Genomic DNA, 13,316 nt, shown 5'->3' on the forward strand with positions numbered 1-13,316 from the left:
TGTCTGCAAAATATTCTGATAGCTATACAGAAGATTTAGAAAGAAATTTTGAACACTTGCTGGAAAAATTGTGGCCAGAAGTGGCCCATAATTATATGAGTTTCTCTCCGGACAAAATCCACCACTCTGCAGTAGATAAGGCAAAATTACTAGGAGATGGCTTCAACAATACGACTCTCAATGATATTAACGAGCTGCTCAAGGACCAATCAGATCCGTCAATGGGAAGGTACAAGACAGGAAGTTAAAAGTAAATGTGAGTAAAAGCAAGGTGGTTAGATGTACAAGGAGAGAAGGTTGCAGTAAGTTGGAAGCAAGTCTTAGAGAAGAGAAGCTGAAGGAAAGTGGATATTTTTAAGTATTTGTGGTGATGCGAGATGCGAGTATGGAGGTGACCTGCTGAGTGAGAGGACCAAGTAAATATCTTGAAGGGGATTGAAAAGAAATAGGCATCTGGGAATTGATGCAAAAAGATTATGTGAAAGGGTGGTTGTTCTTATGACAATGAATGGGGGGGAGACTTGGAATTTAAAAGAACCAGAAACAAGTTTAAATGTGTCCGAGAAATATATTGGGGGTTGAAAGGCCGGAAAAAAGGGGAAATGATGAGGTGATGAGAGCAGTGGTAGAAAGGGAGCTGGCTGAGCGGGTTAGGGCATCGTTACTTGGGGTGAAGGTCGAGGTGAGGGCGGTTCGAATCCTGCCAACGGCAAAGTTGAACCAAGGGCATGGTTCATTAAATTCCATGCTACAAAGCCCTCTGTGAGGGGCACCGTCCTAGCCTCCCAATGGGGGGTGTGTGTGACGTTAAACCATATCATCATCATCAAAAGATTATCAAGATGATTTGGACACGTGAATTGAATGAACAAAGATTAGCAAAGAGAGTCTGGATAGCACAGGTGGATGGGACAACTGAGGATGAGATGGATGGATGTAGTGAAAAGGGTGTCGAGCAAGAGAGTAATGTCTGTTGAGCTGAGAAGGAAGAAGGCACGGGATTAGTACAAGTGGAGAATGCTTGTGCATGGACGATATGATGTGGTCCAAAGGGATTTCTCCCCTTATCTATTTTCTGTACGAGGGGACGAGAAGGGTAGATTGCCACGTAAATGAAACAGCCCAGCTTTGGATCTACCAGTACTGTTTCTTTCCCATGTAGTGGACAGAAGACAGGGATGACCCTTCATCCGTGCAGTGCAAGACGAGACAGAAAGTAATGGGTGGTGAATGGGATTGGAGTGGGTGTATACCTTGGCTGGCTCTCCCCCTTATATGGACAAGGGCCCTTGATATATAGATAGTATGCTGCTGGTTGTACTTCTGTGATGTAATGAAATGGATAAGTCGGACTGAGGATTTTGGTATCTAAGTTCAGGCATTCTATTTGGGTGATTTTGGTGCATCTTGCAAATATTCTCAATGTTTTATTTGGTATAGTTTGTAAAGTGTACATTTATTTTGCCAATTTTTGGAAACTTAGCTGTGGAAACATAGTGATCTTTCTGCTGTACAAAGCCCATGTTTGCAATTGATTTTAGGTTTCTTATTGAACTTTACTGTCAAATCTTTGATATGCAGGCCATACAAACACCATGCATGTCATACAAACACCAAACAAGGCCTTGGATTTTAGGGTTCTTTTCTGATGGATGGGTTTGGATATTTTACTGATCTATTCATTCATTCATATTTTCCTCCCCTTTGGGAGAGGTTTCCATTTCATTATTTCTAATACATTGGTCTAGTTCGTTTCAATAAGCCCAAGTGTTTTTAGCTACTTTGTAGTTACTATGCTGGGTTATCACTAGGTCATCCTTGCTGGTGAATGAAATGGTGTTGTGTTCTATATCTGCTGTTGAGATTGCTTATGATGAAGTTAACATTAAGTGATAAAATACTGTTCACCGGGGAACTCGTTGTACAGTTTTTCAGTCATAAAATATTTTGCTATTTTGGGTGATCTCTGTACTGTCTACCTCCTAATAAGTCTATCTGTACATCAAGGACTTTTTCCCCTTTACAAGAGAGGTAGCCAAGTCAAAAGGCAAGTACCAACTCCCATCCACCACCCTTTCCTCCCTCTCAAATTAGCTCCTCATGGATGACGGGTCTTCCCTGTATTCCACCCACTGCCCTGGGTCAGAAGCAGTTTCTTGTCATTGATGTGAATATCTGTCTTTAATTAACAAGACATTTGATGAGGTTCCCCAATATATACTGTTGAAACAGAATATACATATATGTATGTATATTTGTTTCAACAGTATATATTAAGGAACCTCATCAAATGTCTTGTTTATGTCTACAGCTACCAAAATCATTTTTCTCTGCCGAAGCTTTTTAGCTGAATCCTTCCAGCATTTGTTGAGTGATGTTTATGAGCAGCTCTGTAAGCAGGTAGTTCATTTTAGAATGGGTATTATGAGAGCCCTTTTCCATATAGCTGGAATTTTACTGTATGACCAAAAGTGGTATATGGGATGGTCACGGGACTATTGGATTAGTGTCACCCCTTGTGCTGAAGATCTAAATGAAGGTAGTTAAAATGCTAACTAACAAACAATTTCGTGGTAAAGGCATACATCAAAAGCTTTGTTTTAAAGTCCTCCACACAGAGACACCATCACAGCCTCCTCTGAAAAAGGGAATTGAAGATGTTCAACAAAATCACAAAAAGTGGTAAAATATGCCAGTTTTATTAAATTTGGGTTGAGGTGTTTTAGATGGATGTCTGCAATCTTATCTTGGCCTTCAGCATAGAGGTTTTTAACTTTCTTTTTCATTCCCCATTCCTCATCTTTGTTGGAAAAGGGAGGAGTGGTATCTGTGTTTATTTTTATTTTTCTTATTGATTGTGCAATTTTCCTATTTTCTATAATAGTAGGATTGAATCTTGTTTTGGAGAATTGTTTGTTAATGATGTTACATTGTTGTTTTGATGGTATTTTTCCTTAGTACAAATACAAACTTGTGTGGTTTTCTAGTATACTCTTCTTGTATTACAATCATGGATGACCAGTTACTTCCTGTTCTCATTTGTACCACCTCTCCTGATGTGCTTCCCCCACAAGAACCACTGTTACATCACATTTAAATTCACTATATTTCACTGATGCACAAGACAGCTCTCTCTGCAATAAATTCAAGCACATTATTACTCCCTGGAGAATCTCTGTGCCATATCCTTGCATACAGAATGGCTTACACTGTTGTAAACAAACTCACTCCAGACATGATTGCACAAGACATAATCAACTCTCCCTGATCATCACCCAATCCCAGTCTTACAAGACCTTCACTCAGCAGGTAAAAATAATGCTGTTTACCATTCTCGACCTTGTGTTGGGATATTTTCAAATCCCCCTTGCTCCTGAATCCTAACCTCTCATTGCATATAGTACTCTCACAGGCCATTTTCAGTATAAACAATTAGCCAGGGATCTTGTTTCTGCACTTTCTGTACACATCAGTAGAACACATCCACTCCTTTATAGGAATCTCAGATTTCTATAGGTACTACATTTCCAGCTACACCACTATAGCCAGGCCTCATGTCCTTACTCGAGGATACTTCATGTGGAAAAATAGATGCATGTCACCCCTGTATTTCCTATAAAGGTCATATTCATGGCCATGCCCATTTAAACTTATCCACTGCCTTCTAAGCCCTTTGATACTGTAGTCATCGATACCCCAGATAGAAACAAATACTGCTTTGTCTCCATAGCCAAAACAACACAACACATTACACAGATTCTTGACTGATTTGTCCGTTCACCATTCATAAGACTCTTCTTTCTGCCAATGGAACAGAATTCAACAACAACGTTCTCTACAATATATGCCAATCTTTTAATATCACTAATTGCAATATTCTCTCGTACCACTTCAGTTCAAATGGTCTTGTTGAGTGCCCAAATAGAAAACGCGTTAATATACTTCATCTTGCCTCACACCATCGTTCTTGGGATAAACATGTTCCCATGATTAAGTTTCCCTTAATTGTGACATAAACATGTCAATACTGGAATCACCCCATTTTGTCCTTTGGCTCAGACTAAAGCCTTCCATATAACCTCCTTGCTTCAGAGAGGACCTATTTACAATTTCAATAATTATGTAAAAGTCAAATGAGCAAATTTTAGCGCTTTTCCAAACAATTCACAAAAACCTTACCCTCTCCAAAGATATGGCCTCTCTTCACAACAAATCAGTGAAAGATTTTGTTACTGACAGAGGAGACATTGTATATTCCCTCAATCTTATTCCTACTTCTAAACTTTCTCCTAATTTCTTGATCCCTACAGAACTAGGAAAGAATCAGATAAACAAGTCAGAGCGTGCAATTTGTATTTAAATTATACTGCACCATGACCACCTTTAAGTAGTTCCCCCATGGCCTTGACCTGATAACCCCATTTCCCCCTTCCCCAGAGATATCTCACTCTCCTTCACAGCACCTCCCCACCACCCCTCTAGTCTCCTGTTATGACCTAAGAAGCCATGCCACCCTTCACCTTAATTCACAAGGTCCAAAATATCATCAACTTCCTCACTGCTCATTAGACTTGAGTAACATTTCCCCATGTTCTCTTCTTATGTACATCATTCCCTTGTTTTAAACCCCTTCCTAACACCCCTCTAGTGTCCTATTATGACCTAAGAAGTCCTGCCACCCTTCACTGATCTTAATTCACAAGGTCCAAAATATCATCAACTTCCTCACTTCTCATTAGACTTGAATAACATTTCCCTGTGTTCGCTTTTTTTGTACATCATTCCCTTGTTACATTAAGCTTCCTGTCAAACTCTTTTGGTTGTACACTCTACTGTTGTATTTCATTTCAATATGTTTCTAATTAACTGTCACTGAAGTCCGCTCCTGATAACTGACTGTGACCTGTTACATACCACATAGGCTTGCACATACCATACAGTGATGCCCTACAAGCCACCAAAACATTATCTAAATTTAGAATCAGGGACACAAACAAATATTCTTGCCTTAACATAGTTATTATTTTTATTGCCATTATCATTGTTAGTATTTAAGCCATATTCAAATCTATGTAAAATATTTCTGTATCAATCAATTTTAGCATGTAGTATACTTGTCAACATTTAAATGTAATTATGTAATAGATACCAAAAGGGAACTAGTTCCAATGCATCCCTATAGGGGTCTCTATTGGACCTAGGGAAGCAGGTTAGGTTGAATGAGAATCTGTCTAGGCTAGGAAGTTGTTTGTGTCACACTGCAGCGTTAAGTGATAGGTTACAATAAAACCTAAAATATGGTTTTTGTTGGTATTCAATATACCATTTTAAGCCAAAAGATAGAATATGCAAAAAAAGATAACAAAAATATGTGTTGAGAGCAAAGTTGGATGGAATGACCTTGAGGTGATGAACGAAGATGAGATGGATGGACAAGGTAAAAAGGAGCTTTGAGCAAGAACCATGCAGAGGCAACAAACATTGGGGGTAGAAAGAAAATGTTGCATCCAAACATACGAAACTTCATCACTGCTCTTAAACAAGTCCAAATGGGACAGGTTGAATCCTTTTGAGAAACTTTCAAGGTAGACATGAACCTCAAATCAAATTACCAAAACACAGAAAAGCATATGAAAGGATATTAGTAATAGTTTCTAAATATGGGAACAGAAATGAAGTAGAATACCTGTGTGCAGGCTAAGATGAGAGGGAGAAAGGGTGGTGGATGGGAACGAGATGGGTGGGAGCAGTTGTATGCCTTTTGACTGGACTAGCTCACTGGTATGGTGGGAAAAAGTCCTGTGGGAGGTATTGCAGATATATGGGATAGGAGGAAAGCTGTTAAGAGCAGTTAAGAGTTTTCAGGAGAGTAGTAAAGCATGGTTAGAATTAGAAATGGTGTGAGGTAAAGGTGGGACTTTCCCAGGGCTGAGTTGTGTCGCCATGACTGTTCAATTTATACATAGATGCGGTGGTGTGAGATGTAAATGCAAGGGTAATAAGCTGGGGATTGGAGATGGTTAAAGAAAATGAAGAAAAATGGGTGACTTTGGCTACCTCCATTGTACATACATACATATACCAAGGCTTTTTCCCCTTACAAGGGAGGTAGCCAAAAAGGAAAAGGCATAAAATCATTTCCACCCATTCCATCCCTGAATACACTCCACACCCCTCCACCCTCCCTCTCATCTTAGCACCTCTTGGATGACGGGTCATCCCTGCACCTTGTCCACTGCCCTGGGTCAGAAGCAGTGTCGCAAGACACAGCACATCCACAGCAAGGCCGCTTCATTAAATCGGCGACCCCCCTCTCCGTCCCCCCATGCATAAAAGGAGAAGACAGGGAGAAATCCCTTCGGGCTGCATCAAATTTTGCTCACACATACTACCTCACCCCACCATCCCCCTGCCCATTCCACCTCATGCATCACATCATCCATATATTCTCCATTCACCCCCGTCTTCTGTACTCTCCCGTCCTTTCTCAACATGAAATGTATCTTTGTCATGGGATCTTCTCTTCCAGTTCTATGGTAATTTTTAATTGGGAAATAATTGTGTGATATGGTTTCCCCATGTGGTTTGGGTGAACCCACTGTTATGTCAGGTGATACTGGTTGTGTTAAAGATTATCTGGTGGGATTGTCTGGCAGAAATACTTAAAAAGATAGTGAGAGAGATTAAAGTCTTGCAAATAGAATAATTACCTCCCCTGGATAAAGCTGTATATAACATAGTAAATACCATAAAGCCTGTATGAACCATATCAAGAGGTTTCAGAATAAAATCCAACCCCAACTTCACATGAATTAGCCTCTTGTAAAAATAAATAAAATAAATAAATAAATTAAAGAATTAACTTCACAAAACAAGGAAAAGAACTAAAGTAGATAAACAATAACAAATTAACGAAAAATAAATAAATGAATAAAAAAAATAAGAAAATAAATGGAAATAGTGACAATGTTGAAATTTGAACAGCAATAATAATAATAATAATAATAAAAATAATAATAATAATAAAAAATACCTGCCTCCCCACCCATTCACCATCTAGAGCAACCAGGACAACATACCAACACCTAAACAGCACTGACATCATTAACACTTCTCCAGAACTAACTTCAAGCCCGCTACACCAGAAAACCGGAAAATAATTAAACAAATGCATAAAATCAAACCTCATAATGAAGTCACATCCCCTTCCCATTATAAAGATATAGAAGAACCAATGAACATGGAAAGACAAGACAAGATTTCAAAAGTCCACTTCAAACACCTGGGCCCAAAATGCCATATGACCTTCACTGATATTTTCAACTATTACTGGACAAACAACATATTAATTATCTGGAAAATATCTCTAAATTATACCACATTTTCAACTACTAGGTAAAAAACACCAATAATCTGGAGAAGAGCTCAAAATTATATCATATTTTCAACTACTCCTGTATAAACACTATACTAATTATCTGGAGGAGAAGGAGGAGGAGGAGGAGGAGGAGGAGGAGGAGGAGGAGGAGGAGGAGGAGGAGGAGGAGGAGGAGGAGGAGGAGGAGGAGGAGGAGGAGGAGGAGGAGGAGGAGGAGGAGGAGAGCTCAAAATCATACCTTATTTTCAACTATTCCTGAATGAACAACAAACTTAACCCCTGGAAAAGAACTCACATAATACCAATCTGGAAACCAAGCAAATTGCCAATGGACGCAGCATCACACAGACCAATATCACTACTATCCAAAATCCTGAAGTTGAAAGGTTAGTTGCATCAGGAATCAGAACAGAAATAACTACTTCAACTCAACATGGTTTCAAAGAGGGCCACTCTACCAGCACTGATCCACCAGAAAGAACAAATATGGTACATACATATACCAAAGGCTTTTTTTCCCCTTACATGGGAGGTAGCCAAAAACAAAGGCATAGAAACCACTCCCACCCATTCCATCCCCTACATACTCCACTCCCCTCTACCCTCTTCCCTCCCTCTTATCTTAGCACCTCCTGACACCTCCTTGTTTATACCAATAGTTACCATATTTATAAAAACAAATATGGTAGCTATTGATATAAAGAAGGGTTCCGACAAGGTCTCCAGATATATACTGTCCAAAAAGATCAATACATACATATTCATAACAATGACAAAGAAGTGGTTAATCAACATGCAAGAAGACATGCAGAGTATTCCAACACAACCATATGGCACAAAATGTCTATACAATGGAGCCCCTTAAGGTGCAATTTTTCCACCCTTACTGTTCAACCTTTTCACAAATGATTAGCTCCTGACACAAAACTAAAAATCAATGTTATCTTGTATGCAGATGTGACAATAATAACCCACCACAGTAAATACAAAACAGCATAAATAATAATATACTTGAACAACCTGAAACAATACCTCAGAAATAATTGAATGGAAACTTCACTCTAGAAATTAACAAAAAAAAACCTTCTCACTCCAGACAACTCTGTGATGATGATGACGATGATGATGAAAAACGTAAATTGCCAAACCCTTCCTTTGGAAAGGAACTAAAAAATTCTGGGTTTAACATTTGCTGAGAGAGAAAGAGAGAAGAGAAAAAAACTGCAGTACAGTTCTCAAACATCACCACAACCCAACACCCAAACCATGCGGAAACAATCCCCCACACCCAGATAACTAAACAAGCCCTTCAAGACAGACCACCAAATTCGATTCCCAAACAACAACCTCAATATACAAGCCCCACAGTGAAAACACACCCACACCAGACAAGAACCACACTGCCTGCACTCGAACACTCTCCACCATTAAGACAGTACCGAGACAGAATAGGCCTGGCTATAGTCAAACTGCCCCAAATGCAACCACCACAGACAGAACACCTCGTATTACAATGCACCACATTAACAATCCAGACAACATAATATCTCTTCCCTAAGTGACTTATGGTCCCATCCTGAGGCTCTTGCCAGTTTCTTGGAGGCTGTCAGTCTTCTCCATTAGAGACCAGGGGCAACAGAGTGATTGGTCCCGCCTGGAAGCTGTTGTCGGTTACCTGAAGGCCACAAGTTTTCCGCAAGCGATAGCATGGGCAACTGACTGATTGTACTATGTTTTGGGTACGGTTTTGTGTTTGTGCATTTTTGAGGGGGTGTTGTTGTGTGATGGATGCACCTATAATTCTTAGTATAGTGACTGTGAGGTGGAAACAAGTGGCATATGCTGCATCTAATGGCTATTGGTGAAAAGTTTAATGGTTCTGTACATGCTGGGCATAGGTATGGACCTGTGGTGGCTTGTGTGTCTTCACCTATAAGAGGAATAAAAGATGGGGAGATAGTTGGAGAAGTCAAACAATGAGTTTCTGGGCCTGATCAGGAGGCTATGTACTGGGATTTTTGTGTTGCTTTGCAGCCTGCAGTCACCAAGTCACTGAAGATTGGGGTCTACCATCCATCTTCTGCTTTCTTCCTGGTTAACAGGGCAGCATCTTGCAGGTGCAACCCAGCAGCCCTGCTTTCCCCTGCGGAAAGCAAAAGTGAATGAAGTGAACTCAAGAGGAAGACTGAGAATAAGATGGACAGATAAGGTAGAGAGCATTGGAAACAAGAGGAATATCTGTCAAGCAAGGAAGACAGACTGCAAGAGATAGGAGTGAAAAGAGACTTGTATAAATGGACGAAGAAATGACACTGCCTGTGGGGATGTTCTTATCAGGTCTGTAATTTTCTTGATTGGATGAGAGGTGGGGTGAAAATAAACCAGCTTTGGTTTTCAAACCCTACGGAGATGCCTTCTTGCTGTGCCGTCTTTGACCCGAGCAGTGTGGTTTGGGGTCACCGATGACCCTTTATCCACAAGAAGCTACAATGGGAAAGGTGATGAACGGGTTTTGGACAAATGTGGGATGGGTGTAGGCTTTAAATCACCCACCATGGTTATAGGGGGTAAAAGGTCTTGGGTTGCATGTAATAATGATAATAATCATCTGTATATTCCAAATGACATAGTCACCCCTGTATGGGAGGTAGCCATGACATGCATGCAACCTCCAAGCATTTGTTTCCTCTTTTATCTTAGCTCCTTGTGCATGAAGAGCCATCCCTGCTTACTGCCTGGGTCAGAGACAAGGCATCAAGACAAAGCACATTCATAGCAGGGCCCGACAGTTAAAGCCAGTTTACCCCCACCACTCGCTTTATTTTACATAACAACCATTCATCCTCATCCCCTCGTATATAAATAGAGAAGATGAGGAGAAATCACTTCAGGCCATGTCAGTTTATCATCCATTCAAAATCACTCATCAATCTCTTCCTTGCTCAGCTGATACTCTCCATTTTACTTAAGGCCCCCTTCACCCTCATCTATCCATCTCATTCTCAGTCTTCCTCTCAAATCCACATCACCCTTCTCTGCTTTCTGCAACCTTTTTCCTCATCTTTCTTCGCTCTTCTTTACATGTATCTGAACAATCCCAGTATTCTTTGATCAACACTATCTGCCAGTTCCCTTTCAACCCCTGCTCTCCTCTTCACCTCTTTTACTTTATACATCCTTGAAACCCCAACCATATTTCCCAAAGACATTTAAATTTCTCCTTTCTACCTCCCTTACATTCTAAGTTTCTGCACTATGGTGTCGTGGGCATAATTACCTCTTTGTATAATCCTTCCTATATAACCATTTTTATGATCGTTTATGATTTTCGTTCCTCCATGATATTTACTCACTTTCCTCACTCTAGTTTAATTACACCCTCACTCCTCCAGTCTATGCTAAATGTGACCCAAAATACTTCAAAGTATCCACCTTCTCTAACCTCTTTTCTTTAATATTTGCCTCCAATTCACTGCAATCTTGTACATTTCATTACCTTACTGCTATCTATATTTACTTTAAGACATCTCCCATCATATTTGTCCCTTTTTCCTTTGTAAAGTGTAACTATACTGGGGTACTAACTGCATGGAAACATGCAGCCAATGTTTTGAGGCCTGTATTGGACCAGAGCTACACATCATTAGTCTACATTAAGAGTTAAGAATTAAAATCTCTACTCACAGAGGAATGCTTATAGAAAGTCCCTAAGCTGTCCCTCCTTAATGACATTCCTTCGAATCTCTCCTTTGTCACTTCTGTGAAAACCTCTTCTGGATCCCCCCAGTGGTGGTGATGGTGGTGCTGGGGGAACTCTGCCAGTGTTTACCGTACATGCCATAAAAGGTGACTAAGTGGGAAAGATTGATGAGACTAGGGATCCTGCTCTATGTTTTCAACATGACAAGTCAAGGCTTATGAAGTTCATGTAGGACTAAAATCAGTACCCTAATAATTGGGTCATTGTAATAACTTATCTCTAAACAAATAATAATAATAATAACTTGTCCAACTATACACTAAACCCAGCTGAAGTCAAAGGATAAATCGCACAACTTTGTGCCCTCAAATTATTTCTGATATCTCACATTGTAAACCAAGATATACATGGGAAACTGGACCTCCAAATATTTGCTGTCCCTTATCAAGGATCATGAGAAGGGGGTGAGCCGTTCTGAACTCATATGGTACATAATAATTTTTAATGCTTATGCTTGCTTAACCCTGCTCAGTTACAAGTTTATTTTTCTCAAACAGATGGGAATAATCTTTACCTTTTATAATTAGTTCAAGCACCATAAAATTGTACACGACACTCAACTGCATTACAATATCCAACAGTAACACACCAAGATCTCACACAGCATCACCACAAGAACATGTTACCTTACACTTAAACAGACAAACATTCTCATAGATCATTTTGCACAGACAAGTTATCTCATCCCTCACCCTGGCAAATGATGCATCACGAAAAAATAAATAAATAAATAAATAAATAAAAATACAGACTCGGACAACACACCCTTCATAGACAACCAGACAAAGCATATAATCCATAACCTCAGGCACTCACCTGCTTGTGGCCCAGAAAGTAACATTCACCTAACACACCTAGGACCACTTGTAATACATGCACTTGCCAACATTGTAAACTACAGCTATTCACATTACAACATATCCAACATCTGGAAGTATGGGAAAATCATTACAATCTCCAAACCTAACAAAAACCAAACAGTTCCAGCATCATTCTGCCCAATCCTACTTCTCAGCATCCCCTCCAGTCATAGAATGCACCATCTTACAACTCGTCACATCACATATTCCCCTTGCCAAACCATATGGTTTTAGACAAGTGCACTCCAGATACATTCTTCCAATTGATTTTTCACAAAGATTTTAATGGCATCAATTCTGATAGGCCTCTACACAGAACACTTCTTATAATATTAAACATTAGAAAAACTTATGATGGCATCCCCCCACACAATCTCACAAATAATATATATAACAGACACATACAACAATACCAAAATATGGCTGGCCAATTATTAGAGAAGTAGAAATGTGCGTCACATAATGGTCAATCATCTCACACCAGAAACTTTAGGAACGGAGTCCCTCAGGGCTCCATCCTATTCCCTACAGTCTTCAATCTATACATGGACAATATACCCACACACCAGAAGTAGAAATCTCTTATGCAGATGACATTCACTGTATTTTGAACCCTTTAAGATGCTCCGATGCATATGACACATCCCAATTTAAAAGTAAGAATCAGGAAAAAAGTATATTTTATATATATATATATATATATATATATATATATATATGTATATATATATATGGATATGTATATAATATATATATTATATATATATATATATATATTATATATATATATATTATATATATATTATATATATATATATATATCCAAGTGCCTGATGGTGGTGTTATGATGATAATGATGGTGGATGATGATGATGATGATGATGGTGGATGATGGTGGATGATGATGATGGATGATGATGATGATGATGATGATGATGATGATGGATGATGATGGATGATGATGATGATGATGATGGTGGATGACGATGATGATGGTGGATGACGATGATGATGGTGGATGACGATGATGATGGTGGATGACGATGATAATGATGGTGGATGACGATTATGATGGTGGATGACGATTATGATGGTGGATGAAGAGGATGATGGTGGATGAAGAGGATGATGGTGGATGAAGAGGATGATGGTGGATGAAGAGGATGATGGTGGATGAAGAGGATGATGGTGGATGAAGAGGATGATGGTGGATGAAGAGGATGATGGTGGATGAAGAGGATGATGGATGATGGTGGATGAAGAGGATGATGGATGATGGTGGATGAAGAGGATGATGGATGATGATGTTGATTTGGTT

General features: G+C 39.5%; 1 protein-coding gene across 9 annotated transcripts in view; it reads right to left on the minus strand.

The window, feature by feature from the left end:
* The window catches only part of LOC143022423 (uncharacterized), a 64,324-nt gene that overhangs the window by 37,787 nt on the left and 13,221 nt on the right, over window positions 1–13,316 (minus strand). The window contains exon 1 of one of the 9 annotated variants that reach the window (XM_076180629.1): window positions 9,389–9,521. The exons of 7 other annotated variants lie outside the window; for them this stretch is intronic. The gene's annotated coding sequence lies outside the window, so the exon portion shown is untranslated. Of the gene's footprint in view, window positions 1–9,308; window positions 9,522–13,316 lie in introns of those variants that run through there. One more of the 9 variants, XM_076180628.1, reaches the window with a different exon arrangement.

Source organism: Oratosquilla oratoria, chromosome 44 (assembly GCF_046742065.1).
Source record: "Oratosquilla oratoria isolate Oo_2021 chromosome 44, ASM4674206v1, whole genome shotgun sequence".
Lineage (NCBI taxonomy): Eukaryota > Metazoa > Arthropoda > Malacostraca > Stomatopoda > Squillidae > Oratosquilla > Oratosquilla oratoria.